Below are 19,405 nucleotides of genomic sequence, written 5' to 3'. Positions count from 1 at the left end.
CAAATCTGAATTGAGAATTATAATAATAATAATTAAAAGGTTTGTCTTCGAGTCCGAAGATTAATGAGGAATGCAGTATTTCCCGTGCCTACGCAGCCCCAGGTGTGACCTACATATTTGCCACATACAGGGCAAGCACAATTATTGTCCTCCGTTGGTCGATTAAGATTTTCCTTTCGCCGTCTGCGCCTGTCCTCGGCAGCGGATTTTCTGATGCAAAAGACAAGATATGAAATGAAGTTTGTGTTTTCACACCAACTCGTACGCGATCCTGTGGGTCCATTGTTTAGTTGAAAAAGGAAATCAATTTTTTTATACGACTGGGAGATCGAATTTCAATAGCGCTTTTACCTTCTGAAACCTGCACAAAAACTTAATAGGCTTCTTCTCATTTTTTAAAAAAAAATTAAGGGGGGGGGGGGGGATAGGGGAGAGGGGCATTAAGAATGAAATTAAAAAAAAAAATCTCAAAAGATCTTGGTAACAAAAATGTCTGACATCTCCTAACTAATATTTCTTTATAGTTGAAGCGGTTATCTTAAGAAATTTGTTCCTAGCTTTGAAGCGGACGAGTAAGAAATGTGTTCAGTTTGTTCAATCTATAGAGTGATAGAATTATGTGACACACCAGAAACAGGTACCTAGAAGTGGACAAAAAGTTGCGATGTGGGTGGGGAGGAATAGGGTTCGCAACCAGATCGAGGACATTTTTGTCATGTGTAAAAGTTTGAGCCATTGCTACACTCCGCGATATTCTAATTTTTCTATCAATTCTTCTTCTTCGTTCTCATTTTTATGTTGGAGTGTTCATATGACTAGACCAATACATGAGATGAACTGCGCAGTGGTTTCCAAATCAGGGAGCTCCGTATAGTGTTCTTCCTATTGGTGTGATTTGGGGCCAATGTCTTATACGGGCCTCTTGGTAAAGAGAGCAGTTTTGGAGGACGTGGTCGGCATACTCTACATGGGCAGATTTCACTGGTTCCAATTTTGAGCTTCCGGTACATGTGTTTTTCTATCAATGAGAACCAACATATTCTAAATCGTGGGCAGTATAAGTCTTCGACACACGAGTCCCGGACCACACCATATATATACATATACAGTCAAAAACATGATCTAGCCATTTATTTTAAATAAAATGTCGCCTTATTATGTAACAGGGGGCGCGGAGGCAGAGGGGTTAGGCGCTTGGCGGGCGTCCTGGGTTCGAATCTTGGTGAAGACTGGGCTTCGGGATTTTCAGGGCGCCCCTGAGTCCACTCAACTGTAATGGGTACATGACGTTAGTTGGGGAAAGTAAATGGCCGTTGTGCTGGCCACATGACACTCTGCTTGCTGACCGTTGGTCCAATAAACCGTTGACCTTAGCAGCATCAGCCCTATAGATAGCTTGGTCTGAAAGGGGAACTTGACCTCCTTTTTTTAATAATGTAACAGTCCAGTTTTAGTAAGCTGGTCTACTCCTCTTCATAGATTTCTCAAATCTCCACCATCTCTCTAGAAATCACGAAGAAACTAGAACAAATACAACATAGACCAGTGAGATTTATATTCACGGTTGATTAGAGTAACACCTTTAGTAAAATCACTAAGCTAAGAGACACTTCAGGACAGAAGAATCAAAAGTAAAGTAGCTATAATACATAAAACACTAAACCATAATTTACAAATAGGAAAAAAAAATTAAAATAAAATACTCAGAAAGGCACAAAGATAGAGACACATTTCTTATTCAATACCCTAGAACTAATTCGTACTAGTTCTCCTTCTTCCCTAGTGTCATTAAATAATGGGTTTGGTTGCCTGAATCAGTCAGGAGAACTAACGATTTTGCAGACTTTAAGTCATTGATTAACATTCATGATTAGATTGACACTTAAAATGCGTAAGACGTAATTATTATTACTATTACTAATTTATGAAGCAACGTCTGTTATCTACACGTTAAGTTAACCTTTTCTTTTTTTTCACGTGAGGTATTTATGTGTTTGGTCTCACCCCCCCCCCTCCTGTTATATCAATCAAAGGTGTAGGGAAATATACAATAAATACCTTATATCGTTTACTACATTTTTTTTTAAAACGACTGCATTCGTTACTCTGTAAAACATATACTCGTAATTATAATATTTTTGGAAAAAAAAAAAAAAAAAAAGAAAGGCAAAAAATTATCATTCTTTCTGTTTCTTAATTATTTTGACTTCTTGCTAACCTCCTAACATTTGTGGGATGGGGGGGGGGGTCATTCTAGACTTAGGCATGACACAAGGGAATGAAGCAGTCTAGTGCCCGAAAAGTTAAACATGTAATGTCATAGATCAAATAAGTTTGTTTTTTTTAATTTGTGAAAGCAACTAAAAAAATAGAGATATTATCTTAACTTATTAAATAAAGAGTTTCCTTGAAAAGACAAGATAATTACGTCCTACGCGTATCCATATATGCTAATCAAATCGTGCATGTTAATCAGAGACTGAAGCTCTACAAAGTCATTGTTTCATGGCTGATATGGACAACCCGTTTCACGCTTTAAGTCTTTGCGATTACTCTGAATAGTCTTTACTTCCACTTATTTCCCTGCCTCGCATACTTTCTTATATACACACATATGCTTTCTCACAAAGTTACATTCACAAACACATCGCTCTACACACGACATACCTAAGTGTCATAACAAAAGTGAATTGTTTTATTGACAACATCGAATCCAATCCAAGTTTTTCAACATATTTGTTCCTCTTCTTTTCGTTTAACAACCCATTGTTTTAATCTCGTCCTCCCCGCTGTCTAACTATTGACGTAAGGGCTGAAGTGACGCCAGGGGCTATACTCCGGACGCTGCGTGGCGTGAATGAAGGGAAGATTGGGGGGAAATAAGGAGTGGGGGTGTCATTGTAACGAGGGCATGATGACACGGGTGAAAGATTTTTTTGTTTTTTGGTTTTACAAATACTTGTTTCTTTTAATCTATTTATCGTGGGTCGTAATGTCCTGTTGAGAGGCCTTGTCTAGCTACGGGCGTTGGAGATACAAAGACTGACCTATCTAAGCCCCTTTCCCAGCCCACTTTAGACGTACCTGGCGTATCGCACCTCGTTATAGTTGACCGCACAGACGTCGCCCTCTTGGACTAGATAGGGAAGCGTTGTTTGTAGAGATTATTGACTTATTAACTTTGAAGTGGTAACAATCGTGGCTCTGGCTTACAGCGGCTTGTTCAGTTTGTAGAGAAAACCAACCAGAAGTCGTTCTTAAACATTTCAAAATTACCGCCAAATGTCATAGTTATAGTTTCTCAAGCCACCTTTCTTATGGTCATGCCTCTTTAAGTACTAATGTAGCAATATATATTATATATACATCTACCTATCTATCTATCTATCTATCTATCTATCTATCTATCTATCTATCTATCTATCTATCTATCTATCTATCTATCTATCTATCTATCTATCTATCTATCTATCTATCTATCTATCTATCTATCTATCTATCTATCTATCTATCTATCTATCTATCTATCTATCTATCTATATATCTATATATATATCTATATATCTATATATATATATATGCCTATCTATCTATCTATCTATCTATCTATCTATCTATCTATATATATATTAGATTAGATAGATAGATAGATAGATAGATAGATAGATAGATAGATAGATAGATAGATAGATAGATAGATAGATAGATAGATAGATAGATAGATAGATAGATAGATAGATAGATAGATAGATAGATAGATAGATAGATAGATAGATAGATAGATAGATAGATAGATAGATAGATAGATAGATAGATAGATAGATAGATAGATAGATAGATAGATAAATAGATAGATAGATAGATAGATAGATAGATAGATAGATAGATAGATAGATAGATAGATAGATAGATAGATAGATAGATAGATAGATAGATAGATAGATAGATAGATAGATAGATAGATAGATAGATAGATAGATAGATAGATAGATAGATAAACTTTTATGCCTATTTTTCTCCCACCTAACCGCCCACTCAGACGGAACAAAGTGACTCTTATGGTTTCTTAAAATCATATGCTGCCATGCCAACAGTTATAAACACACTTTAATTAAATTATATTTCTTTATCATGATCAATAAAACAAGTAAAAGTCTTAAAAGTTACTCTTTAATCTATTTTTTATAATCTAAAGATTATACATTATTTATTGAGGCTTTGAATTAGATATTGGCCCATTTACAAAACAATTAAATCAATTAAATAATCATTCAATAACATCAGTAAGGCCAGGTTCACATTTAACTATACCTTCATAACAATCAGTTCATTGAATGCAAATGGATATTAACAATGTAATGTAACATTAACCAATTTCATTATCCTGTGGTATCAAGTCGTTAGTCAAACAATTATAGCAGTCGATAGTTTGTAGTTCATAGTGTCGGATATTCTTTCTGAAAATATTGAAACCTGCCCGAGCGGACCACTTCTTGGGCCGATTGAGTTTGTGTTTTCACTGTTATAACCTTGTCTCTATATAAAAGTGCGGAAAATGTTAATGAACGAGTGTTAAAAAAAAAAATACACTAATATAAATACAAAGAAACATTTGAGTGGAGTGCGGGAATTTCCGATGAAAGCATGTTCAAGACAGCTGAATTTTAAGTTGATTATATCGGGAAAAATTATAATGGTCAAAACAGATCTTTAACTTAGTGGCCAATATCTTCCCCCCCCCTCCCCCAAAGATAAAATAAACTGTCCAATTTCTATGCAAATCATTAGAGACATTTTTTGAAATGTCCAGTGTTAGGGTTCCACCTAGTTCTATATTGAAGCCATGAAGAGTCCACAAGCAGACGAGAGGAACTGTAAAAATCTTTATATTATATTGTTCTGTTATTCATGCCTGAATTATATTTCCACAGAACATGATCATAAACATACATGGGAAGCTGTTCAATGAAGAATATAGGAGATATGTTTATTTAATGTTTTATATATATATATACATTACCTAAGAGTTACATTCTTGACATATACGTATATATTTTTTTTTTTACATAAGACGAATTTTACAAAGCAGATAATATGATGAATAAATACCTGGAATTTAGACCTATTATGAATCATAAATTATGTGCGTTATATAATTTCTACATCAACATTTGCATTTCTACAAACAAATAATGTACACATTTAATAAGATACATATTCTCCTACATTTACGACGAAAAATGTAAGAGTGATCGGTGGAAACGACAAAGAGCTATACAAATAGATAAGCAACGGACTGTCAACATTTCTGACGAAGTAACCCTTGCCCCTGGTGAACGACAGAGCGCCCTCGGCAGTGCTTATCGCACTGATTGTTGTACTCAGTGTGGAGTATAACAATGTTAATGTAAACAATTTCCTTGGGGGGGGGGGGAGAGTTGGAGTTCGAATTATTTGCTCTACGATAAAAAACAAAACTTTTGTCTCCCGGCGAAGCAGATATTGTGGAATATTCAAGTATGACGACTGCATCCTCAGAAATCTTCGTCACTTTGTTTTGTTGTCCTTTGTGTTGTGTATAAGATATTGAACCAACTACAAAAGTACTGGAAAATAATATTTAAAAAATTAAAAAAGAACCCCCCCCCCTTTTCCTTTTAAAAAAAAAGGAGGGAAAAAAAAAACACCCCAAAAGGTGTCAAGAAAAAAAGAAAAGGGTTCCGTTATAGGGCCCAAGGATGCTAACGGTGAAAACGTGGAATGGCACAAATACTGAGGTTCACTCTTGAACAAACAAAAATATGTAGTCTAATATGTAGACTTAAAGCCTAATATTTTGATGCCCTCGTTATGGAGTCAAGAGACCTCGTTATGGAGTCAGGAGGCCTCGTTATGGAGTCAAGAGGCCTCGTTATCGAGTCAAGAGACCTCGTTATTGAGTCAATAGGCCTCGTTATGGAGTCAAGAGGCCTCGTTATCGAGTCAGGAGACCTCGTTGTTGAATCAAGAGGCCTCGTTATGGAGTCAAGAGGCCTCGTTATCGAGTCAGGAGACCTCGTTATGGAGTCGAGAGACCTCGTTATGTAGTCAAGAGAACTCGTTATGAAGTCAGGAGACCTCGTTATGGAGTCAGGAAACCTCATTATGGAGTCAAGAGACCTCGTTATGGAGTCAGGAGACCTCGTTATGGAGTCAAGAGACCTCGTTATCGAGTCAGGAGACCTCGTTATGGAGTCAGGAGACCTCGTTATGGAGACAAGAGACCTCGTTATCGAGTCAGGAGACCTCGTTATGGAGTCAAGAGGCCTCGTTATCGAGTCAGGAGACCTCGTTATCGAGTCAAGAGACCTCGTTATGGAGTCAGGAGACCTCGTTATGGAGTCAGGAAACCTCGTTATTGAGTCAAGAGACCTCGTTATGGAGTCAGGAGACCTCGTTATGGAGACAAGAGACCTCGTTATCGAGTCAGGAGACCTCGTTATGGAGTCAAGAGACCTCGTTATCGAGTCAGGAGACCTCGCTATGGAGTCAGTAGACCTCGTTATGGAGACAAGAGACCTCGTTATCGAGTCAGGAGACCTCGTTATGGAGTCAAGAGACCTCGTTATGGAGTCAGGAGACCTCGTAATGGAGTCAGGAAACCTCGTTATGGAGTCAAGAGACTTCGTTATTGAGTCAGGAGACCTCGTTATGGAGACAAGAGACCTCGTTATGGAGTCAAGAGACCTCGTTATGGAGTCACGACCACTTTAATATTTTCTCAATGCTCAGTCTCTTCGAAAAAAATTTATATAATGACACCCGGCCAGAATGTATACAGCTTTCAAGAAGAAAACGTCATGTATAAACGTCATATATAGTTTCTTATAAATTACAGACGTTACTTCAAACGAGAAGATAGTATACGACCTACGCATTTCATGTGTCAATGTAGCCGTGTATATAAATCAGAGACTGCTAAGTCTTTGGTTTTCCTTGGTAATTGTGGCAACCCTTTGCTAGGTTTGGGGGAGCGGTGGCTGAATGGTTAAGCGCTTGGCGTCTGAACCTGGGGTCCTGGGTTCGAATCTCTGTGAAGACTGGGATTTTGAATTTCGGAATTTAAAAGGCGCCCCTGAGTTCACCCAACTATAATGGGTACCTGACTTAGGTTGTGGAAAAGGCGGTTGGTCGTTTAGCTGGTGATATGATACCCTCGTTAACCGTGGGAATCAGAAACAGATGACCTTAACATCATCTGCCCATTAGTTCGCAGGGTCTGAAAAGGGAATTTTTGTCCATGATTAATTGGACTAGAAAAAAAGAAGCACTTATAAGAATTTGTCCTAAAGATCGCAAAGTCCTGGTAGTGCCAAAAAGGCATCATAATAATAATGCAAATAAGCATTATTTTGTCCTTGAAAAAAAAAATCAACCACGTCGCGTCACCTTTTCATTGTGTATTTAATTATATGTTCGTAAAATGTTTGACATGTTTCGGATGTTCCCTCAGAGTTGAAGATAGTTTACTTCCTAGTCCAAACCTCCCGCAGGACGACGGGCGATGGGAGCGGGCAGGGTTTAAACCAGGGACCAACCATAAATCCAAAACGACAGTCCAGTGCGCAAACCGCACGACCAGGCAGTATACTGAGTTATACTCATAGGCCTACACCGTTCAATTAATTATCAGATTTTCTAAATAGTAAAATGTTTTTACTGAGAACTAGGTTAAACAAACAAAAATAACAAAAACAAACAAAAAAAAAAAACAACACTAGATTATAAATTTTTTTATAAATATTGGTTCATTAGATAAACACAACGCAGTACACCATAAATAACGCGAGTGAAAGCCCCTTGTAGAATTTAAAACAGTGTCACTGTCAAGAAACCATATGTAAAGTTATGTGTATCTATGTTGAAATGTCTATTAACTGCAATCAAATAATCCAGTACTCAATTTTGTTAAAAATTGACCGGTTGTCTCCCTTTACCCAGTAAAAACTTTTTTTTTTTTACCTACAGTATACATAAGATTTAGTCTTGCTTTGCCCCCTCTCCCATGATATTTTAAATTATTTCGAAGATTTAAAAAATTGCCTTATGTTGATTACAAGAGGCTCCATATCTCATATAGCTTGCGATCTATGCGGCATCTGTTTCTCTGGCCAACGGTTAATTATCAGGGTGCCATGTGGCCAACACAACGACCAACCGCCTTTACTTTCTCCAACTTAAGTCAGATACCCATTAGAGTTGGGTGGAATCAGGGGCGCACTAAGTATCCCAAAATTCAAAATCACAGTCTTCACAAAGATGAACCTCTACAAGTTTTGGGAGAAACCACGATAAACTCAATGTTCAAGATATGGTAATCAAGAGAATGGCCAAAGCCCTGGACGCAATCTCTCATCATCACCCTGAAAAAGAAAGTTAATTTGGCAACTGTCAAAAATTACCTCAGCCTCATAAGCCACTCTAGAAAGCCATGTTATACTTATTTTGAATCCTCTAAAACCAATAGCAGAAAAAATTCTATCAAAAGAACAATCGGATTTTAAACAAAGTGGTAGAACAACAGAACTAATCCTAACCTCAGGGTACTCTTCTGCGAGAATTACCTACAACACCAACTGAGTCTCTTTCATGACTTTTTTAATTTTAGAAAGATTTCGACGAGTATAGCATGGGGCACTCTGGGTAACAATCGTAAAATAAGCATAAAATAAATAAATAAACAAAGTTTATCTAAACATGGAACTATACTAATGGAACACCAGCTTCGAGATTTTATGATCAGAGTGCCGTCGCGCATCTTTTTTCGCGCACCATACCAATTTGAAAAATCGATGAGGATGCCAAAGAAGAAATTTACTCCGAGAGCCACTTGGATTGACCTTCATTGAGAGTAAAACTTCCCCACACTATATTTTATTAGATCTGTAAAAACTTTATCCATTTTCTGACTATCTGATAAAATAGATACAATTTCCCTGAATAATGGATCGTCACAAAAGATTTTTTTTTTAAGGCCACTTCATTAAAATAGGTGTTTCCAGTACTTCCTCATTTGGGTATTTTACACAAAATCTGGATTTTTTTATGTACATGTCATTTTTATCATCTGTCCCGCGCAACCAAACCATCCACTTTTCCCGGTCACCAATGTTCTTAACAAGATATCAAGAGAGAGAGGCTGGTCCATTATTTGCGTAGTCCAGTTAGCTTTTTTTTTTTACAACCTTTTTTCGTTCTCTCTCATGAAGGATATGTTTTGAAAATTAGTCTTACAAAATACAATTCCAAAACAACTCATGCAGTTATCGTCTTTTCACAGTATTGAGGAGTCATCCTTTTTGCTAGCCAGAGTGTTAATTGGCAAAAGTGAAAAATTCATTTTCTTTAATTTTTTAAAGTAAATATTCATAACTATATCTTTTAAATAATAATATATTTTTAAAATAATAATCTTTTATATAGACATGCTTTAATAGATCTAATAAATGATTAACTCGGACCTACCAATATGGGTATATAAATACTTAAATCTGGGTATTTAAAATTTCGAATGCGAATTTTTAAAAAACCGAACTTATATTGATCTAGATCTCTTGTATAATATCTAGAATAATATAGATCTACAACACCTAGCCCTAGACTAAAGTTAAAGACTAAGGTCTAGATTTATTTAACTTTAACGTTTTAAAAAAAAAATCAATAGATCTAATATAGACAGTCATGAGATCCAATTTATTTTATCTAGATCTAGACCATACATGAGATTAATAATTCAATTAATTGTCAATATGAATATTTATAGATCTAGTGACTAGTCAAATCTAGTGACTCTAGTCTAGATTCTAGATCTATCGATCATCTATGATCTAGTCTGTCTATAGCTATACTTACTATTATACACTTTTACAGTATATGAATATACTCATACGAGTCATACTGGCTATACTATAGTATAGACACTATAGTTAGTATAGTTAATACTTTTTAATAGTAGATCTATATTCTATAATCTATCAATTCTATCTAAATTATTCTAAATCTAGACTTCACTTTCACATCACATTCAGTCATTCACACGATATTTGATACAGACAGTGAATGAAACGAATGCAGTAGTTATACTGATTATACTTAAAGTGACGATACTACTTATAGATCTACCAGTTGATAAACATCATCATCATAGATTATATAATCTACATCTATAATCATAGTGCCCTTTATTTAGTCAATATAGCCAAGTCAAGGTAGTGGAACGTAAACTCGAAGGTTTAATACAATATGGTATGAGTCTATGAGTAAGTATAAGATTTAATTATTTTGTTACTTTGTATGTGACAGTATGTCAATGTCTCAATTAAAATAATTAATATCACCAGCCATATCATTTTAAATATTTAAAAAGTAGACAGATTTTTATTATATTATAAATAGATAGATTAGATCTACATATAATTTTACAAACTTTAGAAATGATTGGATTTTATTTTTTATTGATAAGCCTTCTAGACTAGATCTAGCATCTCTAGCTAGACTCTAACATGTAGATTGTAGATCTTTGAATTGGATCGATATTCACCTTCCTAAATTGTCTCTAAAGTCTATAGCTGATTTGAGAGGCCCAACGAGGCAAGACGAGTCTATTAGTACTCTGTCTCTTGATCTATCTAGTAGGCCTACTAAGCTAGTGCATTAGCCATAGTGTAGTCAAATCTTGACAACTAGTCTTCTAGATCTAAGCTTCTAGAATAATTAGATCTAGATCCAGTTTAGATTTAGAGTATAAAAGTTTTTACTACCTAAAATACTAAATCTACTGATCTAAATTCTAGATATATAGATCCAGTTCAGATTAGGATATAAAAATATTCCACTAGCTAAAATTCGAAATCTACTGATCTATACTTAATATGTTAGATATTATATGACATCTATCTACAAAAATTATTATTAAGATATAATTATAGATTCTAGACTAGTTATATATGTACATAAAATATATAAATAAAAGATAAAATTTATGCAGGCCTAGGTCCCATAAATTTATAATTGATCCAGATCTATCAGTAAAAGTTACCTTCGATTGGCAGTTTTACCCAATCTAATCTATACAAGACAATTTATAATCCATGCCTTGCCTACACCCCATGTATATTAGTTTCCATGCCATACCCAGACCCATGAGTTCATGAAATAATAAATGATGTGGTGTCAAGTTGGATCTATCCCCTGAAATTCAGTACTTTAATATAAAACTCACATATCTAGTTAATTATTTGCTGACACTCTGATTAACTTGGACTTGTGTGATACATATGTTTCTTATCAGATTTAATTAATGAAGTTTATCTTATCTTATCTTATATAATACAGACGTTACTTCAAAAAAGAAGATGATTACGTCCTACGCGTCATGCATTTAGTCATGCATATTAACCAATGACTTAAATTCTGCCAAGTCACTGGTTTTCCTGGCTAGCTCAGGCAACCCATTCCATGCTCTAATAGCACTAGGGAAGAAGGAGTATTTGTACAAATTTGTCCTAGCATATGGGACGAGGAATGTGCCTTTATCTTTGTGTCTTTCAGAGTATTTTATTAAATTTTGTTTTTGTATTTGAAGATTATGGTTCAGTGTTTTATGTATGATTGCTACTTTACTTTTGAGCCTTCTGTCCTGAAGGCTTTCTAAATTTAGTGATTTTACTAAAGGTGTTACTCTAGTCAAATGTGAATATTCGTTTGTTATGAATCTCACTGCTCTATTTTGTGTCTGTTCCAGTTTCTTAATGTTTTCTTGAGTTGAGGGGTCCCAAACGGAGGATGCATATTCTATTATTGGCCTAACCAAGGTTAAGTAACATTTTAGTTTTATGTTCTTATTTGATTTATAGAAATTTCTTTTAATAAATCCTAATGCTTTGTTTGATTTTTTTGTAGTTTCATCAATATGTGGATTCCATGATAGTTTTTCATTTATTATAACACCTAGGTATTTTGCGTTTTTAGTCTGTGATACTGGTTTGCCATGAATAAGATAAGTGGAATTAATTTGTTTTAGTTTTTTTGTTACTCTTAACAACTGACATTTTTCTGGGTGGAAAGACATGCTCCAATTTGATTCCCATTTCTGTAATTCATCTAATTCTCTTTGTAAAATATCTGTGTCTTGTGTTGTTTTTATTGTTCTATATATTATGCAATCGTCTGCAAATAATCTGACTTTTGTTCCTGAACTAATGCAATTTGGTAAATCATTTATGTAAATTAAAAATAGTAGTGGACCCAAGACTGTACCTTGAGGTACACCTTAGGTGCATTTTAACCAGTAATAAGGCTACAAAAGTAGCATCAGGTGTATTCTAACCATTGGTATTTTTCATGGCAACATTTCTATTCTAGTCTGTGATAAATTATAAATTAAAAAAAATGTTTGTAATGTTTCAGTTATTAACAAGTAGAACCATGGCAACCAGTTCTGATGATGTACCAGAATGGTTCAAGGATCATACTTATACTATTTCTACTCTCTGGGCATCCATTCAATATTTAATGTAAGTACTACTATACAATTTTTATTTTAGTTATCTAATAGATGTTTTATGAATTGTGTGATTTTCATGGTCAAGCAACATCCAAATATCTGGGATGGAATTTAACATTTTTCTCTAAGTTTTTTTTTTTTTATTTATAACACTCGTAAGAACATTCATCTTTCATGAATGCCTAATATACCTTAGCTGTTGTGCAGGCCATTCCTTTACAATAAACTGTTAGATGAAATTAGGCAAAATTGTCTGATAATTTGTATGTTTGATACAACGTTTTCAATTTAATAATATTATTTTTTAATTGTAATGTTTTCAAAAGAAATTAACCAATATGCCTAATTGTATAATTACAGTTATGTTTGGAAATGCAAGAAAAAGGCATGCATTCCTGAAAAGTCAATGATTGGTTGCACCTCTTAAAGGTAAGGTACTGCAATTTTTCCCATGTACTTTTCTCATAAGCTGAAGTACTTGTATTTTTGAAAAACTAGTTTTCCATGAAAATGTAAATCATAATATATGTTATAGTTGCTTTTAGATTAGTTCAATGTGCATCAAATTAACTGAACATCTGCCTTCACCTATAGTAATAATTCATAACTATTAAGGTCAGGGCCATGTATACACATTAATGCAGTAGCTCCTTTTAGGTACAGACTATTTTTAGAATGGCAAAATTATATAACTATAATTAATAACATAGGTATATACGTTTAACATGGTCAACACATATGTCACACATATTTTTTATTTTTTTTTTAAATCCTTTTATTTATTTTTATAACTAGATAACTTTCTGTTATGAGAAAAGATGAGATTCTTGGACTCCTGCATAGCACCACCAGAAAGGAAAATCCCATCATGTTGCAAAATAAAAGTCTTGGACCAATTTTAATTTAAGATATATATATTATACTGTAAGCTGTATACATATTTATGTATATCCTGTCATTCAGCCAACAGGTTTGGATTTAGTATTTCTTTAAATCTGTTTGATATTGTACTTGAAAGCTATTAATCTGAGCCCCATTAAAACAAGAGGGAGTGCAGTGGATGAGTGGTAAGGGAAATTTTACTTTTTTTAAATTAAAATAAGAATCTAACAAAAGTAAACATATAAAATTTGGTGCATTCTCCTTAAAACTAAAACCTGGTGCAAAGGTTTAAAATGTTGGCAAAAAAAAAAGCAACATCAATTAAATATTCTTAATTCCCTTTGCAAAACTTACTGAGAAGAACATGCATGTTGTTCCCTCATAAGTTTCTTGACAGAGGAAATCTTGTTTATATTAGATTTGAATTAAGCGAATTAAGAAAAAAATTATAATCATTATTTCAAATGGTTGTATCTAAACCTTATGAATTATTTTTCAGTTATAAGTATATTGAAATGAATTGATAATCATGAAATTGTTAAATAATTGCTGCTATCATTCCATTGACTAAAGAACATAATTTTTTTTTTACATTTAATTTCAAAATTAATTAATTAATTAATTTTCAAGCAGAGTTCACATAGATCTTGAGTGAAATTTTTCTTTTTTTGACTAATGCTTCAATTTTATTGTATCATTAGTTTTTTATTTTTATTACCCAGAATATTTTTAAAATGAGTACACTATTTTCATGTAATAATGTAACTTGGTATTCACACATCAAAATATGCTATAATCTTTAGGCCATATAGATTTGTATAGATATAAATTAACTTGCTTAAATACATCGTAAATGTATATTGTTTGGATAAGAATAAAGTTTTTCTGTAGACAATTATTGTTCAAGATTTGTTGATGCTCCTGCTTAATAAATTATATACACAGGTCATTAGTTTTAACACACTACTGACACAAGAAAAACTGGTCGCCCCCACTTCCATTACATAGATGTAATAAAACGTGACCTCAAATCAGTGAACATCAATACTGACAATTGGGAAGACATAGCTTTAGACCGCAACAGATGGAGAGACAGTGACCAACAAAGCTATGGACAGTGAAAGTACATAGGTCTCAGCTCAGGAAGAAAAACGTACAATCCGAAAAATGGCCAGCTCCTCTACCACCGAAGCAAAAACCACCTTAACCTGTGCTATCTGTGGATGGGAGTGTCTCTCCGAAATAGGGCTCCACAGCCACATGAGGAAGTGTGCTCTGAGATGAAACCTTAGTCTTTCTATTTCTACGACTGAAGGAGGCCAATGATGATGATACAGGTCATTAGTTTTAACACGTCTGATAATAAATGACAGTACAAGTTATTGAATGAAAATTTGTCATTATTTCAGGTGCTTTAGGCCTACATCAATGTGAGGTACCAGTACTTTGATTGTGTCATATAACAATTTAAAGCAACATTTTGAAATGAATAGTGTGTAGAATTGACAGTAAATACATTTAAGTGATGGGCTGTGATCTGCATGAATTGAATTTGTGTTTTTGATCTTTACTTCAAGTAAATGTTAATGAACAATTAATTTTTAATGAATAAATAATTTAAAAATAAATACAAAGAAACCATAAACATCTACTTTAGTTTAATAATTTTTTTTTCATCAGAACAGAATTTCCAACTTTGCATTCTTAAAATAAAATATAATTTATTTAGAGTAGAGTCAGAACACAAAATCATAGTTTTGAAATTAAGTAAATTAAGCTAAGCTGTAATCTCTTATAAACATTTGTATATAGACTACACACAATTTAATTATTATTTTTCATCAAATTGCAGGAACTAGTACATGTACTTATGCATATTTGACAATAAAAAACCTTAGTCAATGAAATAGTAATACTAGTAAATGAGATAAAAGTAAACTAAATATCATCAATGCTATTGAAGCCACACTTGTTTCTTTTTATCTTGTTTGGTGGACTGCAATTAAAGTTGCTATTAATTTTACTGATTGTCTTAGCTGAAATGCCAGTGTCGTCTCTTTGAATCCTAAGCTTATTTTCTTGGTTACTGGAAGTCCAGATGTTTGGAGTTTCATTTTAAACACCTATATATTCCGAAATGGCCTTCCGATAGGCAAAACCTATTTGCCTAACATGTCATATGCACATAAAGAGGTACCACAGAAATGCTTTAAAGACAAGCTTAAGCGCCAACTTGCTTTAACTGACATAGAATAAGAGAGCACCTGGTTGCATACAGCTTCAGAGCGAGACAGCTGGAGGTCACTTACAAAGGTGTGGTATACACCAATGAAAATTAATTGCAGAGGGTAGACGGCAAAAAGAAAAAAAACAACTGATTCTACCACAGGTGGACAATGGTTATGCCTGTGCTCAGTGTGGCATAATATGTAGGTCACAGCTGGGGCTGAGTAGCCACTGGAAACATAGCATTCCTCATAAGTCTTCGGAATCAAAGACAAGCCTATCATTTTTGTAGAATAGTTTGTAGCTTCTGTAAATGCATGAAATGCCGTCACAAATGACACAAGTCCTCTGTGAGTTTGATCATAGTTTGATGGATTATAAACATCTTACTTCTTTGCCTTATATTAAATGGTCCTTTTGTCTGTTCCACTAGGTTTATCTAAATATCATTGATATATCGTAACATGTCATCAATATAAAAACTAGAATCTCTGCAACTGGTTTACAAGTCAGAAGTCATATTAACACTTGCCATTTAAAAAAAAAAAATTAGATTACTGATTAGTCAAATTAGTGACTGATTATTCGATTCATTTTAGGCCTATAATTTTTTTTATGTGAATATATAATGATCCTTTACACTTTGTGACTTTACTAGTAGATCTATACTTTGGAGTAGACTTGTTTGTTGAGCTAAAGTCGGAAGTACACATTGAATTTTACTGTGATCTAGTAATCATCTAGTCAAATGTAGTGATCTTCTAGATGTAGAGTCTAGTAGTAGAAGTAGAGAGAGTAGGCCTATCTGTCATATCGTGATCAGTAGGTGGCTGAAGTTTTATAAATCTATTCCATGACAAAAACCCTGGCTAGATTTAGATCTAGTGGTCTAGACATCTAGATCTAACTAGAATTAAACTACAAAACTGAATTAGAGAAGTAGCTTTCTGGATCTAGAACTAGAATCTATATATTACTAATATTAGATCTAGTTGCGTCAAACGCTTAATTTTTGGTTGTTGTTTTTAATAAATGCACATAAAATACATTGTATTTTGGCAATAAAAATACCCAGTTGGTAGTCAAGTAATTCTAATAATTAATGAATGACTCTATCAGTATTTGTTTTAGATCTATCAGATTCATATGACTTATTATTTATACTTATTTTATATCATTCGTCCAAGAAAATCTAGCTCTAGATCCATTTCATTTTAGATTAGGCTATAGTTGTTTTGTTGTTGTTTTTTTTTGTCATTTTATTTAGGCTACAATATTATCAAGATTAACTTTTTCTTTGTTTCCCACGAGACGTGTATGCCTATAGCCTAGTCCTTTCGATAATAAAAAAAAAACGATTAGAAATGCGTAGCTTGGAGTGTCAAAACTGTATTAGGCCTCCTATTTTTATTTCGTGCAATTTAGTATATCGTAACAAATACGCATTTGGCGGAACGGTAGACAGGTCTTCATCCAGATTTAGTGTAAATAAACCAAACACAGAAACACTGAAAGATTGTATTTTCGGAATTTAGATTCTATTTTTTGGAAAATAAGTGGCATTTTATAGGGTGATCGAAAAAAATAACTTTTGTGACGATCTCTTATTCAAGGAAATTGTATCTATTTTATCAGATAGTCAGAAAATGGATAAAGTTTTTATAGATCTAATAAAATATAGTGTGGGGAAGTTTTACTCTCAATGAAGGTCAATCCAAGTGGCTCTCGGAGTAAATTTCTTCTTTGGCATCCTCATCGATTTTTCAAAATGGTATGGTGCGCGAAAAAGATGCGCGACGGCACTTCGACTCACTTTGTCTTTGTAAAAAACTCGAAGCTGGTGTTCCATTAGTATAGTTCCATGATCTAAAGAGGAAGAACTCCGTTCCTAAAACCATATCTACCAATAATGTTTAGGTTATTTCCCTTATTCAATCTCCAGCTAAATTAATGACTACTTGAGTTCTTTATTTATTGATTCATGTTTTGTTAGGTACAATATATAATTGTTTAAAGTATTAACTTGATCGGAGAATGCGTGAGGGAGAAATAATAATAATAATTATAATAATAATCTTTATTTTCCGTAAGGAAAGCTGTCTTACGATTTGTGCTTTACACCAAACAAAACAATGAAACATTATAACTATAAAAAAAAAAATGTACATTTACATCAGACATACTCATTGCTTACATGTGAATAGTTTATATCAGATTGTTTCTATTTAATGATGTAATTGCCAGGGGAACAAAAGAGTTTTTGTGTCTGTTTATCTTTGATAGCGTTAACAATTATTGAAGAGGACTAAAATCAACAAATTTAGCCATATCTGTAAATACTGAAGCATTACTTTCCCTTGTTATTATTAAAGAAAATAATTAATTACAAGTAATTAGTAATCAATTGTCTAATTGGTTACTCTTTTTTTTTTACTGATTCATGTCTTGTCTACGCCAATGAATGATTGTGCGAAGTTTAAGCTTAATCAGAGAATGGGTGTGGGAGAAATAACGTGTTGTATACACACTTTTTACCAGACAGACAGACAGAATGAGTTGATCAAAGCTTTGTAAAAAAAAAAAAAAAAAAATTTCAACAATAACTTTGTGGACTTGTTCAAAACGCTGTGGTCCGATTTCCTTTGTGGACCAGTGGGATGAGGAGGTTTCTGGAAGAAGGATTCAGTTCTGCCTTTAGAGGCTCTCAGCAAAAAATTCATCTGTAGTTTTGGACTTGTGGCACCTTTAAAGATAGCCAGGCGGTTTTTACCTCTTATGACCGGATCCAGTACGGGACTACTTTGTTTCATCACTTAGATTCAAAAACGTATTTTTTTTTCGTAGTTTCGCGCCAAACACGGCACCTCACTGAACACATCTATTGACCTATTTCCTCTAACACAATGATGATAAGAACACATATTTTTTTTAAAAATAGAATATCAAGAAAACAAACTCTCGTGTGGCCATTGAGAAGAACCCAATCATTGTGACCTAAATATTAATGATAAAACATTAGGATCGACTTTTTATCTCTCATACGCGGCGGCCATCTTGAACCGTTAAAACAAGGGAGACCAGCCATAATGGCGTTCTTCTAAAAAGTAAATGTCAAGTATTTTAAAGATTTGTCATTTTCAAAACTCATACGCACACAAATGATACTAGGTCAAAATCATTGGATATAATTACAATAAAGGTAAGTTCTGTTTAATAGCATACCGTGTTTGAAGATATTATTGGACGAATTTTGTTTATGCTATTTCTAATTTGTTTTTTTTAAATCAGAAATAGAAAAGCGTTTGAAGAATTCTCCAACCGTTCGAAAGATATACAATCATTGTCAAATACTAAACTACGTGCGAAAATCGTTTGTAAAAGCGAAATTTTGGCTGCCGAAAACATTATTAGTTGAAACGAAATACTCTGACATAAGCAGATGTTTGTTTTTTTTATTCTTAAGACTATCGGTTTGTAGAGAAAATTATTTTGTTGTTAGTCATTCTGTAATACAGCATCCAATGACGATAACTAAATATCCACGAATATTAAATTCATTTCACTGCATCAGACGTATCCTGGGAATTAGAAGGCAAACTAAAAATAAAATAAAAATATATTAAAAAATTAACAAAGGGGATGAACTCCGCACTGACAATTAAATCTTTCAATAATGTAGAAGTTATTTCCCTTATTCGATATCAAGCAACGTATTTTATTACCCATAATTAAATGACTAATTGGTTAAACTGC

General features: G+C 33.6%; 1 protein-coding gene and 1 long non-coding RNA gene across 4 annotated transcripts in view; both read left to right on the top strand.

Moving 5' to 3' along the window:
- Window positions 1-8,741: 8,741 nt before the first annotated feature.
- Window positions 8,742-13,952, top strand: LOC129928931 (uncharacterized). 3 transcript variants are annotated; one of them, XR_008780434.1, is made up of 4 exons: window positions 8,742-9,397; window positions 12,448-12,554; window positions 12,905-12,973; window positions 13,340-13,952. It is a non-coding gene; the product is annotated as an uncharacterized LOC129928931 (long non-coding RNA). The 3 variants fall into 3 exon arrangements; XR_008780433.1 differs by lacking the exon at window positions 8,742-9,397 and adding an exon at window positions 9,784-10,284; XR_008780432.1 differs by lacking the exon at window positions 8,742-9,397 and adding an exon at window positions 10,220-10,298.
- A 4,732-nt stretch (window positions 13,953-18,684) lies between these two features.
- LOC106068605 (contactin-like) overlaps window positions 18,685-19,405 on the top strand; it is a 53,440-nt gene continuing 52,719 nt past the window's right edge. The window contains exon 1 of the mRNA XM_056003646.1: window positions 18,685-18,851. The gene's annotated coding sequence lies outside the window, so the exon portion shown is untranslated. The remainder of the gene's footprint in view (window positions 18,852-19,405) is intronic.

This window comes from Biomphalaria glabrata, chromosome 11 (genome assembly GCF_947242115.1).
Source record: "Biomphalaria glabrata chromosome 11, xgBioGlab47.1, whole genome shotgun sequence".
In the NCBI taxonomy this organism is placed as follows: domain Eukaryota; kingdom Metazoa; phylum Mollusca; class Gastropoda; family Planorbidae; genus Biomphalaria; species Biomphalaria glabrata.
Note: the sequence above shows the minus strand (reverse complement) of the source record. Positions and strands in the feature narration are given on the sequence as shown.